The sequence below is a fragment of the Crocuta crocuta genome, unplaced genomic scaffold, assembly GCF_008692635.1.
Source record: "Crocuta crocuta isolate KB4526 unplaced genomic scaffold, BGI_CrCroc_1.0 scaffold96, whole genome shotgun sequence".
In the NCBI taxonomy this organism is placed as follows: Eukaryota; Metazoa; Chordata; class Mammalia; order Carnivora; family Hyaenidae; genus Crocuta; species Crocuta crocuta.
The window spans coordinates 681,684-697,322 of NW_027531522.1; the positions used below are offsets into that span (position 1 = coordinate 681,684).

General features: G+C 37.8%; 1 long non-coding RNA gene across 1 annotated transcript in view; it reads left to right on the plus strand.

Annotated features, from left to right (window-relative positions):
* The window catches only part of LOC144238597 (uncharacterized), a 44,439-nt gene extending 29,217 nt beyond the window's left edge, over nt 1-15,222 (plus strand). The window contains exon 4 of the long non-coding RNA XR_013337165.1: nt 15,142-15,222. This is a non-coding gene — a long non-coding RNA (uncharacterized LOC144238597). The remainder of the gene's footprint in view (nt 1-15,141) is intronic.
* The last annotated feature ends 417 nt before the right edge of the window (nt 15,223-15,639 follow it).

Below are 15,639 nucleotides of genomic sequence, written 5' to 3' on the forward strand. Positions count from 1 at the left end.
ACATAACTAATCTCTTGGATTCATTGTTCATGGGTTTCCAAAACTAGAGCTGATATTAGGAGGTAGGTATTGGTATTGGTATTGGTGTATAGTATCTGTTCTGATTGGTTGGGCTTCTATTCTGAGTGATCAGTGTCTCCTCACTGGATGTGAAATATTTGGTTATGACTTCTACTTACAGTGCTGTAAACTCATTCTATGCTAGATCTGATATGGAAAATGTAGCCAAATATGGAACAGCTTAAGGAAATTTTCAGAATGAAGCATTACTCCTTCTAAAGAACTGGTGCTCTTATTACATCAGCAGAAGTGAGAGTCATGGCCACTTACAGCTTCTTGAGCTCCTTCAGCAGGTCATTTCTCATGACTAGTCAAATCTCAAACACTCAGAACATGATGCAAAAAGTACAGAATCATTACAAAGGATGCCCATTTATACATTTTATCCTTTGGAATAGCTCTGCTGCAATACAAATATAACTTTACAAAAGAAAAAAATTACAATGGTTTCTTTTCCATCAAGGATTTTCAGGACTGAATTATATACCTTAACATGTTCTCATTTTAAAATGCTATTCTTGGGGCGCCTGGGTGGCTTAGTCGGTTAAGCGTCCGACTTTCACTTAGGTCATGATCTCGCGGTTCATGGGTTCGAGCCCCGCGTCGGGCTCTGTGCTGACTGCCAGCTCAGAGCCTGGAGTCTGTTTCAGAGTCTGTATCTCCCTCTCTCTCTGACCCTCCCCTGTTCACGCTGTCTCTCTCTATCCTAGAAATAAATAAAAATATTAAAAAATAAATAAATAAAATGCTATTCTTTTTTTATGATTAAACTTGGATTTTTTCATTTAAAAGTTCTGCAATGTTTGGAAAAATAAACCTTTCAAGGGTAGAGCATAGTACGTGTATAAAAGGAAAATAGTCTGCAAAACTAAGAAGTTGCAATTCCTCTGACTGGTAGGTGTTATTCGTGACAATTTAGAACTATGAGGCCATGATTTGTATGCCAGCATCAAGGATTAGTGAGATTCTCATGGAGAATCAGAGCAGAGGTGTGTAGAGCCCCAAAGAGCAACCTAGGACAATGGAGTGAGGTCATTTCAAAATACACTGAAGCAGATTTTACTTAATTTGAAACCATTGTATCTGGTATTTTCTCATCTGATTTCCCAGATAAAAGGCTCCAATATGGGGGCTGTCTGATTCAAAACCACACATTTGACAATACTTGTTGCTTGGCAAGTATCAGAGTAAATACTTTGGTTGTGGCAGAAAAAGAAGTGAAGAGAAAAGAAAAAAAAACTGGAAGAGAACAATGAAAGAGCATAAAATAAAAAGAAGAGACATAGAAACAGACATATTAGGAAGAAGAAAGACCAGAAGACTGATATGGTGGAGAAAGGGTGAAAGGAGGGAAGAGTAGCCAACGAAATTATTTTTTGGGAAAAATATGAAAGAATAGTGGGTTGGAAAGAAGATAAGAGACTGAAATGTGATTGCTGCAGGGTGAGTTCAGTAAGGCAACTGAACACATGTGAAGTGAAGGGAATGAAGAAGGTGGATGTGGTTTCCTAATGCTGATGTTCCCACTGCTTACTGCTTTAGTGGAAAGGCCAATTCTGAGGGCTGGCAGAAGAAGGACAGGAAGTTGGGTCCAAGGAGAGCCAAGTCAAAGTTGCAGAAGGAAATAGGTTCATCTCAGAAAACTACACAAAGGAGGAACCTAGGACAAGACAGACAATTGGATGGTGAGAAAACATGGACACAGAGTTTTGTCTCAGCCAAGGAGCCTCTAATCTACTCCTATTGGGTCAGAAACAGAATCCAAGACATAGCTCCCCAGCCTCTCATTGAAAGCTGCTAACCAGATGGGAGATATGGTGCCTGATGTCAAAACATACTTAGACAGTCTTCCATCATGCACTGTTTTTCCTATTTGGGTATTGATCCTAGCTGAAATAAGTCCACTGGAAGCTTTGCAGTACCAAAATGAGACTTTAAAATAGCTGTCTTTGACATGTTAAGTGCAGTAGTAGTTAATTAGTCAGTGACCTGATTAGGTAATTTAAAGACCCGTGTTTTAAGAACTTTAAGCAGTAAATTTAAGGTGAACATCTAAAATTGGGTTAAATTCTGTGTAGAATTCACATTGCATCGAACTCTTGTCTTAAGGAGAAATGGGTTATATTTAGAATTCAGTCCGCATAGGACTGAATGTACAAGTTTAAACCAGCAAGTTTTAAATCAGACCAATTGCCATATGTCAGGAGAGGCTGTGCTAGTGTAATTTTGGAATTTTAAAGAGAGCAGAAACTGATGACTATCTTCAAAGACCTTGAATACAAATTGAATCAGGGGATTAATGCTCCTAAGAATCTCATATAAATGTTTACAAGTGTTTCAAAAGGCAAAATAAAGAGAAACTGGGGAGGATTTTTTAAATGACTTTTCCATATCGTAAATACTCTGAGATATATTTCTAATAGATAAGTCTGTCTCACAGAGAGTTCATAAAAATACACAATGGTAAAATACACAATGGTAAGGAAGGTTTATCATTTCTCCAATTTTTAACATTGATTATGGTAATGTTGACCATTTTGACCCATTTTTTAGAGCATTTCCTGCTTTATCACACAAAATACTTTTTCTTGTATATATTAGACTTGGTATTAGCCAAGGTCTCCCCAAGAGAAGGAATTGATGTTTATAGCTTTTCAGGACACATACTCCCCAATTAAAGACATGTAGAGAGTCTGGGAGAGGGATTGTGTGAACCAGAAAAGTAGAGGTAAGAAAACCAGGAGCATTTCCTTATCACAGGACCCTTTCTGTAAAACCATTTTGCTGAAGAGTATGTGGCACTTCTCTCAAAGTTCTTAACTCAAACTTATTTGTCAGCTTCTTGGAAATCTCTCATTTCCCCATTTTCCATTATCCTAAACATAGACCCCAGATGTTCTCTCTCCCATCTCCCTTTCTTTTGAAAGAGACAATTGCACACAGCAGAACTCTTGATTTAGGACATGTCCTTTCCTCAAACCAAAACAAAAACTAAAACCATGGGTCTCCTTTTAGTTTTCGTTTTGTTTTCATTTGAGAGGAAGAACCCCTTTCCTTTCCAGTTAGACACCTGCTCAGTCTCAGGGACATCTTAGGCTCATCTCTAGGATTTCTAACACTCATTTGTCACCCCATGAATATTTGCTTAGGGACATTGCTTCTTTCTTTATTTCTTATTTTATTTTATTTTAGAGAGAGAGAAAATGTGAGCTGGGGAGAGAAGTGGGGTTGGGGGGAGGGAGGGAGGAGGAGGAGCAGGGGAGAGAGAGAGAGGGAGAGAGAGAGAGAGAGAGAGAGAGAGAGAGAGAGAATGAAGCCTAAGCTTCATGTTGAGCATGGAGCCTGACTTGGGGCTCAATCCCACAACCCTGGGATTAAGACCTGAGCAGAAATTGGGAGTGGGATTATGCCCTGGGACACCATTTCTTTCCAAATATAAGCTCTTGTTAAGTCTGAGAAAAATAATAGTATCACTCCATATAAAATGATCCAAATAGATTTTTCTCTGAAAAGCATAATTTTTCATCATCTAAATATCCTTTTATCAAATGAAAAATGGAGAAGCTATATCCATATAAGATATACATGTGCAGGTAGATATACATATCTACCTCTGCTTTCAATCTATTGTGATATATTGTTTTGATTAAAGCATATGAAGAAAACCTGGAGTTACATAGTTATGCAGGTGGCAAAAGAGTATTTTAGTAGCCTTTTCAGATAAAAGTTAGCTGCATTGGTGAATCTGAAGCCATATCAATGAAGCTTTAGTACTCTGTCACCTTAAATTCCAGTGGTTTATCTTACACTTTGAATGGGTCTTTTAGCTGGGTATGCATTTGTAGCATCATATATTGGTCATATAGATGATACTGATTTATGAATTATAGAGATATTCTGAATATTGACACATTTAATTACATAATACAAAAAAAATCATATTTGTGAAATCACCATTGGTATTGTCCTAAAACTTTAAAAAATTTTTATAGTGGCAGATACAAATTTTCTAAAATTTCAAGTTCTGTGGGGCACCTGAGTGGCTCAGTAGGTTAAGCATTTGACTTCAGCTCAGGTCATGATCTCACAGTTACTGAGGTCAAGCCCTACATCAGGCTCTGTGCTGACAGCTCAGAGCCTGGAGCCTGCTTCAGATTCTGTGTCTCCCTCTCTCGCTGCCCCTCCCCCACTCATGCCCTGTCTCTCTGTCTCTCTCTAAAATAAATAAATAGTTTAAAAAAATTTTTTAAGGGGCAACTGGGTGGCTCAGTTGGTTAAGTGTTAGACTTCAGCTCAGGTCATGATCTCACAGTGTGTGGGTTTGAGCCCCACATCAGGCTCTGTGCTGAATGCTTGCTCAGAGCCTGGAGCCTGCTTTGGATATTGTGTCTCCTTCTCTCTCTGCCCTTCCCCTGCTCATGCTCTGTCTCACTCTGTCTCTCAAAAATAAATAAATGTAAAAAAAAAAATTAAAAAACATTTTTTAATTCCAAGTTTTGCTTGAAAGCTTGAATTTTATCTTTGGCAACAATATTACCAAACATTTTCCTTGATGTGACAGACTCATTCATTAGGAAAAGGAATCTGCTACATGCTAAAATCTGAATAACTCCAGTTTCCTGTCACTCATTCTCTGAAGTAAAATGATTTCCATGAAAAAAGAAATAGCTACCAGTTCAGCTTGTAACTAAATCGCACAAGTATTTTTCCTTGAGGCAACTATCTTAATAGGGAATCAAAAAGAAATACTTTATGAGTAAGTAGTCAAGGGTGGAGATTTAATCATATTTAGTGCAGCATCAAGGACAATCTTCAGTGAAAGTGGATTTTTTAAACTATAAGTGCATAGTGATAAAGATATATATATATATACTGGTAATGACCAGTATAGTATAGTTTGGTGCCACTGCCTTGATTCATGTTAAATCACATACAGCCTTAATCACTACTATTTTTGCACCAAAATGTCAACACAGTAAAAAAAAAGACAAATAAAATTTTACAACTATTAAGAAAATAATTTTGACCCCACGGACTCCCTGAAAAGGGTTTGGGATCCTCAAGGTTGAAAAAACCACATTTTAGAACCACTACTCTACTTACTATGTGTTATTATTTTTTTATTGTAAACATATGCTTTTCCACCCATATTTCTACTAAGTGTCCTCTTAGCCATTAGTCATGGCTCTCTCTTTGATTTTATTCAAGTTTTTACTCAAAATTTATTAGAACTTAAGAAAGTTTTATTTTGAAACTATGTCAAGAGTCTGAGGCACTTCAAACATTTAAATATATATAGGACCAAAGTAAATGTGACATGATATAAAGGAACCCATATAAATAGAGAGAACTAAACCATATTTTTATAGAGACAAATATATTGCCAATTCCTCTAACACAATTCAACTTTTGTAATTGGATACAGAGGTGTGCAATTATTGATGAAAATATGGTGATGTTATGTGGTTCTTCATGTCTTAAATTACTATGGAATATCAAAGTTGAAAACAATGTATCAATTTTATATACTTCTTACATAAATAGTATATAATGTATTATATATCCACCTAGATAAAGCCAATTGAAAATAATTATCTTTTTGTAAGTTTTACACTTTTTGAGAGTTTCATCTTTTATTTTTAAACCAGAAACCTACCAGCCCAGGCCCAAGCTGCTGCTGATCAAATTCATCTCAAAATTCAATCAGCATTATTCTTCCATTCAGTCATGTTAGAATCAAATTTTTGACATAGGAACCACGTTGATTTTTATAAATGATACTTTGGCATGTATCTAATCTGATGCATTGTGTGTTGATTTTATGTTTTATGTCTTCAGAAGACAATCCTATTTATCATATTTTCATTTTCTTGGGATGCCAGTGATGGACCTTAACTCTGAACAGAGTGGCCAATGGCTCAGTTTTCTGGGTGACATTCATCCCATTCTTCTGAAATACACAGTAGCCCTTACTTAGAACAAGGCATCCCCCTTTGGGAACCTTATCTAAAATTCTCCTCTGTGACATCTTAGCCTGCCGTTACAGATAAGGGTATATCTGCAAAACATCCTAAGAGCTGTATTAGTTTCAACTCCGTTTGTAAGCTACAGAATTCAGTTCAGGCTGACTGAGAACAAAAATGAAAAGGCAGTTGTGAGAAATTCATTATGTGGGCATAAGGGTGTCTCATGGACCCCAGCTGGACTCAGTATGGAATTTGGGCTGATAATTGCCCAGCTTCCAGGACCCTCTGTGCATAACCACTGTATCCTGCTCTTAGTAGTCTGACTTTTTCTCACCTCTGGGTTCAAAGAGCGGAATATGGCCATGCCACACTGTCCAGAGAATTGTCCCAGTCCCAGTCATACAGGATCTCTCTTTCTCCCTCCTTAGCCTCCCTCCCTCCCTCCCTCATTACTGACTTTTTGGGAGAAAAAAATCAAATGGGCCATCTTTGTTCTGATGCCCAGTTCTAACCCCAAAAGCACATCCAGGGATGGTGCTAAACATCTATATACATGTTCATATCAACTCTGTGTTGATTTGGAAAATAAGATTGTGATTGACTAGCAAATGAACTCACACGGGCTACTTCGGTTCCCCGTGTGGAGCGAAGGTGGTGGTAATCACTGTATTTAATATGGTAGAAAAGCCTTTGGGTACACACATAACCCAAATTACATGGGCTGTCTGATCAGGGTAGTTTCATGATTTAAATGAGTCTAACAAAGAAGAAACCAAACCTGAAACATTTTTTGTGTGTTATTAGAAGTATTTCACTAAGGAAAGCATCAACTGAATGCCCAAAATTGAAGCAGCATGGATGGAAAGCAACACCTGTGTCCTTGCACATCCATTTTCTGCTCCTTCTCACCCTTGCTATCCTACTCTCTCTGCATAGCTTTTGATAAACCTTTGCAGGTGACGACGTCACTGATATTTCATATTACCTCTCTCAGGAGAATCTGCATTTTGAAAGATGCTACCCAGCAAAGGCAATGCCTGATCCAAAGGGATGGCCCTCTCACAGTAAATTTGCCTGCTCTGGGGAAGGACAAGGCAGCATGTAAAATAGTTTGGAGTGGGATGGGCAGCAAAGTTCATCCTGGCATCCTTTGAAGCTGATTATCTAGGTTGTGTCCAGGGGTTGTGTTTTAAGTCCAAGATATAAAAGAATTGTAACATCTAATTGGAGATTAGATGTCCTTTCAAAGATGGAGCTTGGATTTGGCAAGTCCCAAGCTCAGGATCCCTTTCATCCTCTTTGCACAATACATTGTTAACATTGATTTGATCAACTATTTACATGCCCTCCACCTCACACTTCTTTAACATGATATACTTTTTTAAATTTTTAGCTGTATTTTCCACCCAACAGGCATGGATGGAAGGAGGTAAACTTATCTTCCAACTATTATGAAAATCTCATCTAAAGGCTAAAGAAGCCCACGAACCATGGGTGAGTTCTGAATCTTCTCGAGTTAGGAGAAATGCAGACCTTCATCACGGCAATTTGCAATGACAATTTGAATATTACTGGAAGAAGAATGCTGATTATATTGAAATGGACAGAAATAGCACCTCATTCACTTGCAAATAGACAACTTAATTTCAGAGTTTTTCTAGGTTGTGATATTTTTTGCTACCTTCTAAAAATGTTTCTCCTTAAAAGAGGGCCACATCCTTCAAAAAAAGATGCATTTTATTAAGAGTCACATAATTTGCAAAGCTCATATGGTGAGTGTAGAAATGGAATATTAAAAATCTGTCCATGTCTACTTTCATATTTACCCTTGAGAAAATTGAAACAATATGCAACTTCTGAACAACAATTAGTATTACCATCTGTTACTACAGAGATGTAGTCAATAACCTTGTGCTTTTAGCGTCTTAATTTTTAACATTTTTCTTCTTAAATGGTTTTTTTTTGAGAGAAAGAGAAAGAGCATACAAATGGGGGAGAGGGGCAAAAGGAGAGAGAGAGAGAGAATCTTAAGTAGGTACCACATTCAATGCAGAGCCTCATGCAGGTCTCGATCCCACAACCCTGGGATCACGACCAGAGGTGAAATCAAGAGTTGGACACTCACCTGACTGAGCCACCTAGGTGCCCCAACAACATTTTTCTTCCAAACCGGCTTTTTTGGGAAGAGGTCTGAGCCTTCTGTGACGCTACACTAGGAAACCAAATTTCTCTTTAAATTGTTTTCGTGAGTGATCTGGCTAAAGGAAAACAAGAACATGCATGTTAGATTCACATATACTACTGAATTGGTTGGGATGGAAACACTGTGTGAGTGGTACTGATATCTTGTAATATTAGAACAAAATTTAAGTAGAAATGGAGGAGTTAGAAAAAAGTAGTCACATATGAAGAGGACAGTATTGGGATAGAGATCACTTCCTTGGTTGCCTACACCACTCTGTGAGCCTGACCATCCCAATTGTCTTGGGAAAGCTCTTACTTTCTGTGTGACATTGGCCCTTGTTCAAGGCTGATTGGAATGAAAGTGGTCACCTGACCCTTATAATGAGTCACCCAGATTCTCTCTCATGGGAATCTGGAATTGCAACAGGGAAATTAAGGAAATTTTGCATTGTGTTATTAGAAAATATTTCTGAGACCTATGATGTCAGAACTCCAGGTGAGTCTGTAGAAGCCAGAGACACATGCAAGAAAATTTACAGGAGAGGAGGGCCTGGGTGGCTTAGTACGTTAAGCCTCCAACTCTTGATTTTGGCCCAGACGGTGATCTCACAAGTTTGTGAGTTTGAGCCCTATATTGGGCTCTGCACTGATTGGGATTCTCTGTCTCCCTCTCTGCCCCTCCCCTGCTTGCACTCTGTCTCTCTCTCTCTCTCTCTCATTCTGTCTCTCAAATAAAGAAATAAACTTTAAAAAAAAAGTTATAGGAGAGGAGCAGGATTTGGATCCTCCTAGAGGAGGTAAATCTTGAGTGCACGGATGGGCAGAAAGAAAAAGATGAGAGATCATCTCTCTATGACTTCATTTGTCCTTTAATCCTCCTATGACCCATCAGTGGCAAGGAACAGAGTTGTGGGTGATGAGGTGGAGGGGTATGCTAGAGCTTGACTATGAATGTGGTCCAAGGTCAAATTAAGGATTGTGAGCTTCTCTCCCAAGGCCATGAATGTTAGTCAGGAGTGACCTGATTTGGGTTGTTTTAGGAGAATCTCTCTGGCTGCAGGGTGGAGACTGGATGCCTGTGGCCTGGAAAGACTGATAATGTTGAGAGGTGGATAATGAGAAGAATAACTTCCTTTTGATTTTAACTTCACTTATGGCTCAAGTCCTGGTGTCCTTAAAATAACCTCCCCCATCCTTGAAACTCATCTTTTTTTGTTTGTTTGTTTCATTTTTGCTTGTTTGTTTGTTTGTTTGTTTAGCAGCTGAGCAACCCAGATTGCCCAGCAGAACTGCTAGGTAGATATTCCCACAGTCACCTTAAAAGTAAGCTGTTTGCATCAGAACTTTCATACTGTGCTCCTTGTTCGAGTGAGTCTCATAAAAGTAGGATTTATCCTTGGCCCTTTTGTTTTCTTCAGTCCCCTTATCTAGTTTGTCACTAAGTCCTGCCAGTTATTCCCAATACATCTTAAGTCTGTCTTCCCTTTCCTTTCTTTATGCCTCCTGCCTTTGCTCTCTTGGAAGTGTTCATCAGCTCTCTCCTCTGCTCCCCCCACTCTCTGATCTTCCATCTCCAATGCACATTTCCCCTGGGTGCCAGGAGGAGCTTTTCGAAATGTGAATTTATCCATGTTACTCCTGAAATAAAATCAGCCCAGTTTCCAACTTCTAGCCCTAATTTATCACCCGGCTTTTACATCCCACCAATCTCTAAGCCAGACTTTGTAAATGCATTAACTTATCATTGAACTAGCTTCCTGTTTTTCTGTCTCTTTTCCTTTATTTATTTTACCTCCTTTATCAGGAAGTATATTTCTGACCTCACTTCTGCTATCTTAGTCTATGCTTGCTTCAAAGTCAGAAAGAAGAAAGCTTTATTAACACCAGAACATAGAGCAGGAATGGGTATAGATGTAATCTGAAAACATTTTTATTACGGCTAAAGTGCATCATTGTTGAGGATTTTATATGAGAATTGAGAAAGCAGACAGAAACTTAAAGAAAATTAAAAAATCATTTTTGGGTTATCAGGCACTCTATAGAGCTGCTGGAGTTGAATGAGATCTGGAGCCTAGCCTCAAAAAGATTATGATCTGACAAGTACATAGTTTTCCAATATCATAAGCTATCTTGGAACTACTATATTTATCTTTAAGAGATGGGTGGATATACACACACTCGAGATTACTCTAAAGATTGCTGGTATGATACCCAGAGTCTCCTGGAAAACTAGCCTTTATTCTGTTTCCCAGTATGGAGTTCAGAAATGAACATGAACACAGCTGGTAGAGCCTTGGAAGTGGAGAATGAATGGGTGTTTGTCCTTGAGATCTTACTGCTACCTGTATAATTCCATGATGGCTGAGGTGTCCTCAGCACAGGTGGGGTGATCTACAACACACTTTCAGATTAGGACTGCCTGGAAGGAGAGAAGTTGGGCTTCTAGTACCATTAAGCATTGTGCGTTTCCTAGGGAGGATTTTTGGAGTCCAGAAACTTGCACCTCTGGTTATCCTGGGTGATGCTGGTGATCTCTTTGCTGTGTGTCTTGGCTATACTCTGTGTAGTTTCTATGGACAACCTTTTTGATTTACTTAAATCTAGTCTGTTCCCAAACTATGGAAATCTGAGCCAACTATTATGTTTGTCAAAAATGGTACCAGCTTTAACTATAGATTTGTTTTTGTCCTATTCAGGCTTTCTAAAAGCTATACCCTTAAGAAGTATTGAGATCCAATATTTTCCTGAGCGAATTCTTTCAAATGTTCAAGAAATAGATAATTCTGATGTCTTTATAACTGTACCAGAACATAGAAAAAGATGAGTTTTTTAAATAAAAGTGGCATGTAGATTTTGACAAAAATAGCACACAAAAAGGAAAATTATAGGCTAGTCTCACATGTGAATGTTTATGGAAAGATTCTAAATAACAAGGCAAATAAAAGCCTAGAATAAACTAAAAAGTAGACAAAACTAAGTGGAGTTTATTCTAGGACTTTAAAAAAGGCTTAATGTTAGATATTTATTAACAATTTACTTTATTAATTGGTCAAAGGTGGAAAGGTAATCATGTTGATAGGTATAGAAGAGGTATTTGATAAGAAGTTAATATCTGTTTCTGACTTTTAAAATCATAGCAAAATAGGAAGGTGTGAACATTCCTTTAATATTTAAGAATATATCTGTCAAATCAAAATGTAGGTTATATGTATGGCAAAACACTGGAAGCACTCATGTTAAAATCACAAGTAAGACTTAGATGCCATCCTTACTACTACTTGGCTTTATTATACAAAAGTTAATAGGTTTCCTATATAACCAATAATCAGGAAATAAAATGGACAGACCAAGTCCTGTTACCATTAAAATGTTTGCAAATATCTCTATAGAGGGATGTAAAAGAAGACAAATAAATAGAGAAGCATACCTTATTCATGAAAAGGAAGACTCCTTAGACTTATCAATTCTTCTTAAATCAATGTGTATATTCATTAGGATCCCCATGTAAAACTAGGCCAACATTTTGGGGAAAATCTGTCAAAAATAATTCTGAAGTTCATCTAGAAAAATAAACATAAAAGAATATTCAGAGAGAGAAGAGTCACAGAAGTAGAATAGCTTTATGACATCCAATTGTGGAATGAGGCAGCTGAAAATAGAGAGATTGTCTTTAGGGCTGGATAATCCAGGTTCAAATCTTGACTCCTTCACTTAATATCTGTGTGGACTTGGGTAAATTAATGAACTTCTCTATGTCCTATGTTCCACTTGTAAAAAACATAACAGTATCAGCACATAATAAGCATTCAATAAATCAGCAAAATAAAATTGCTGTTGTCATTATAAAGTGACCTTAATTATTACTTTAGGGAACTTATACTAAATGGGTGGTATAATCAATGGAAAGGAATCAAGAATTAAGAGATAAATGTAAGAACTAATAAATTTCAGTATATCAAGAAGAGTGGCATTTGAAATCAGTGAGAAAGGGGGGAGCCTGAGTGGCTCAGTCAGTTAAGCATCTGACTCTTGATTTTGGCTCAGGTCAAAATCTCACGGTTCATGAGTTGAAGCCCCGCATCAGGCTCCGGGCTGACAGTGGGGAGGCTGCTTGGGATTCTCTCTCTCTATCCCTCTCTCCCTCTCTCTCTACTCCTCCCCTATACATGTTCTCTCTCTCTTTATAAATAAACTTTAAAAAAATGAAGTAAAATGGGTGAAAAGAGGGAATTAATAAATAATATTAAAACAAGTGTTTAGTCATTAATAAACTCCTACATTACTTTTTAAAAACAAAATAATCCAGAAAAAAATTCAGATAGAGCAAAGATTTAAATATAATAAATAAAGCCACAGAAGTGCCAAAAGAAAACATGAGAAATTTTTAAATATAATTTTGGGGGTGTGGAAGGTCTTTATGAGTAAGCATAAAGCCAGAACCCATAAAAAAAATGTCAATAAGCTTGCTTCTGTGAAAATTAACTTTCTTTATGTCCAAAGGACAACCAACAATCAAAACAAAAATAAAAGCAAAATCAAAAATTCCCCTCCACTCATAAAAAAATACATTGACCAAAGTTCAGAAAAAAGATTGGCCAAGTTTCTTTGCCTGAAAAAATGAACAGTATTTACTTTTGCTCTAGGGAAAAAGATGTAGAAAAGAGATATGGGCAGAGAAAATGGGGCTCACTCCTGGGACTGCTTCACTGTTTTTGCTCCTCACTTAGAGCTCAGCTGGACAGCCTTCTCCCCCACCCTTTCTGCCACTCTGTCCCTTTTCCTGTCCTCCCGGAAGCAGAAGCACATTTTGTTCATATACTCCAGTGGAATGGTTTAGATATCTTAAAATAGCATCTGACGTATAGTAGGTATTTTATAAGTACTAGCCATAGCAAAGATAATGATGACTTTTAAAATTAGTTCATCTCTTATGTTACTCTGTCTCTTGCAAATACCTATGTCATCAATGTCTCACCTCCCATCCCAAATGACCTTGCAAAACATTTTTCTTAAATAAATACAGTTGCCACTCTGAGAGGAATTACAGTGCCAGTAATAACAGATACATGTGTAAATACATGTATATGTATATATGTAATATATGCACATTTGTATACATATATCTATGCATACACATATGCACATACGCATTCACATGAACACAAATATACCCAGAAATACAGCCTCACACAGCTATGTATTTCTCAAATTTTGCCCTGTATCTATTTACTTCTATGTTCAGAAATACATATAAACCCAGAAACACATATACCTATAAATCTCTTTATATATATGTATATATACAAATTTTAGTCTACGTCTATATAAACATCTATACTTATACATCTATACGTTTGCAAATGTATAGAAAAGTTCCAGTGTGATACAGTCAGATCTCTTCAGGGTTTGTGAAAGTGCTTTCAGGTTCTGTTTTTTTACTTCTGTATTGGTTGGATTCTCCAGATGTTTTATTATTTTGGCAAAAAAAAAGAAAGATTTAAAAGTGAAATTGTTTGGAAAAACCATTAAAGATAAAGTGAAGATAGAAACTATTCCCAGGTTTAAAATTTTCAAGAAAATGCTTGAAGTCATTTTATCAAATTCTAAATGAATTTTTAAAATGCTTTTATTTGCAAGGGAATCAAGAGCAAAAATAAACGATTGGGACCTCATCAAGATTAAAAGCTTCTGCACAGCAAAGGAAACAACCCACAAAACTAATAGGAAACCAACGGAATNAAAAAATAAAATGCTTTTATTTAGTTTTGAGGGAAACAACATGAGGAGGGGAGCAAGGAGGGGCAGCGTGGGAGAAGGGGACAGAGGATCCCAAGAGGGGTCCATGCTGACAGCCCAGAGCCCGACATGGGGCTCAAACTCACGAACTGCGAGCCATGATCTGATGCTCAACACACTGAGCCACTCAGTCTTAAATCTTGGGCTCTCTACTTTAAAAACACCAGTAGCAACACCACCACCACTAAGCAAGCACTGAGAAGGGCTGGTGACCCTCTGTCATCAGCCCCTTCATCCTGCACTGGGGTTGTATGCCACATGGAGAAACAAGTGGCCACTCTTCCATCCCACAGGAGTTCATTCTGGAATATCCAGTCTCCTGACCTGTGCCCCTGTTCTTTTGGACCATTTTTACTATTTCATAGCATCATTCTGGGGGAAAGAGAAATGGAAAGAGAAAGAAGATAGATCTCAGTTCTGTTTCTCTTTTCCTTCCTTCCCTCCCTCTGGGCATGTGCGTGAGTGTGTGTGTGTGTGTGTGTGTGTGTGTGTGTTCCTAATTGCTACGGGTAGGTTTTTTTTCTTTTTAAGTTTATTTATTTATTTTTGAGAAAGAGAGAGAGAGAGAGAGAGAGTAGGGAAGGGGCAGAGAGAGAGAGAGAGGGAGAGAGAGGATCTCAAACAGGCTCTGCACAGTCAGCACGGAGCCCTCTGCAGGGCTCCAACTCACAAACTATGAGATCATGACCTGAGCTGAGATCAAGAGTTGGACGGTTAACCGACCAAGTCACCCAGATGCCCTACTGTTAGGTGTTTCTATAATAGAACCTCATGGAGGCAATTGTTGCCCATTCCTGCCTTGGTGGTGGGGAGTAATATAACACTTCATATATAGCATTTAAAGGTTATAGACCATTTTATTTTTTAAAAGTACCAATAATTATGATTTGCCAGCCTCAGCAACAGCACTCATCAGCATGCTGGCAATATGACTCAGAATACAGTTTCTCTTTATTTAAATGTGCTCAATTCTATGCTCTGCTTGTGAAAGGAAACTGAGGGGTCTAATTATATATGAAGAATAGATAGATGACAAAAGATAAGATTTGTCCTCCAAGAACCATAATAGAGAATTAGGAGTGGAGGACAAGGAAATGGCAAGAATACTAAAAACTTATTTTCTTTGTGTCCTTAGGAATTGAGGTGAAATCTAGCACAAGACGGAAGTTTACCAATGATGAGAGAATTCACAGAAACCCCTAGCTATTCAAGGAAGACTTTCTTGCTTTCAAAATAAAACTATCTTTGTGTTCCATGTGTCCTTCAGTGTGAAAGGAGCAGAAGAAATTAAATACGAGGACTCAGAAAACATTTTCCTTAGAGTGAGTAATCTCCAAAACAGCTGATGAGTCCATTCTTTGTAAGTGAACACTGGAGAGAAAGAATGCAAATGTAGATGCTGTGTGAAAGCACATTAAAAAAAAAAAAACCAAAAAACTGGAGGAGGGTCACCTGGGTGGCTCAGTCAGTTGAATGTTCTACTTTGGCTCAGGTCATGATCTTAGGGTTCGTGAGTTCGAGCCCTGAATCGGGCTTTGTGCTGATAGTTTAGAGCCTGCTTCGGATCCAATCTCGCCCTCTCTCTGCCTCTCCTCACCCTCTCAAAAATGAATAAACATTTAAAAAATGCTGG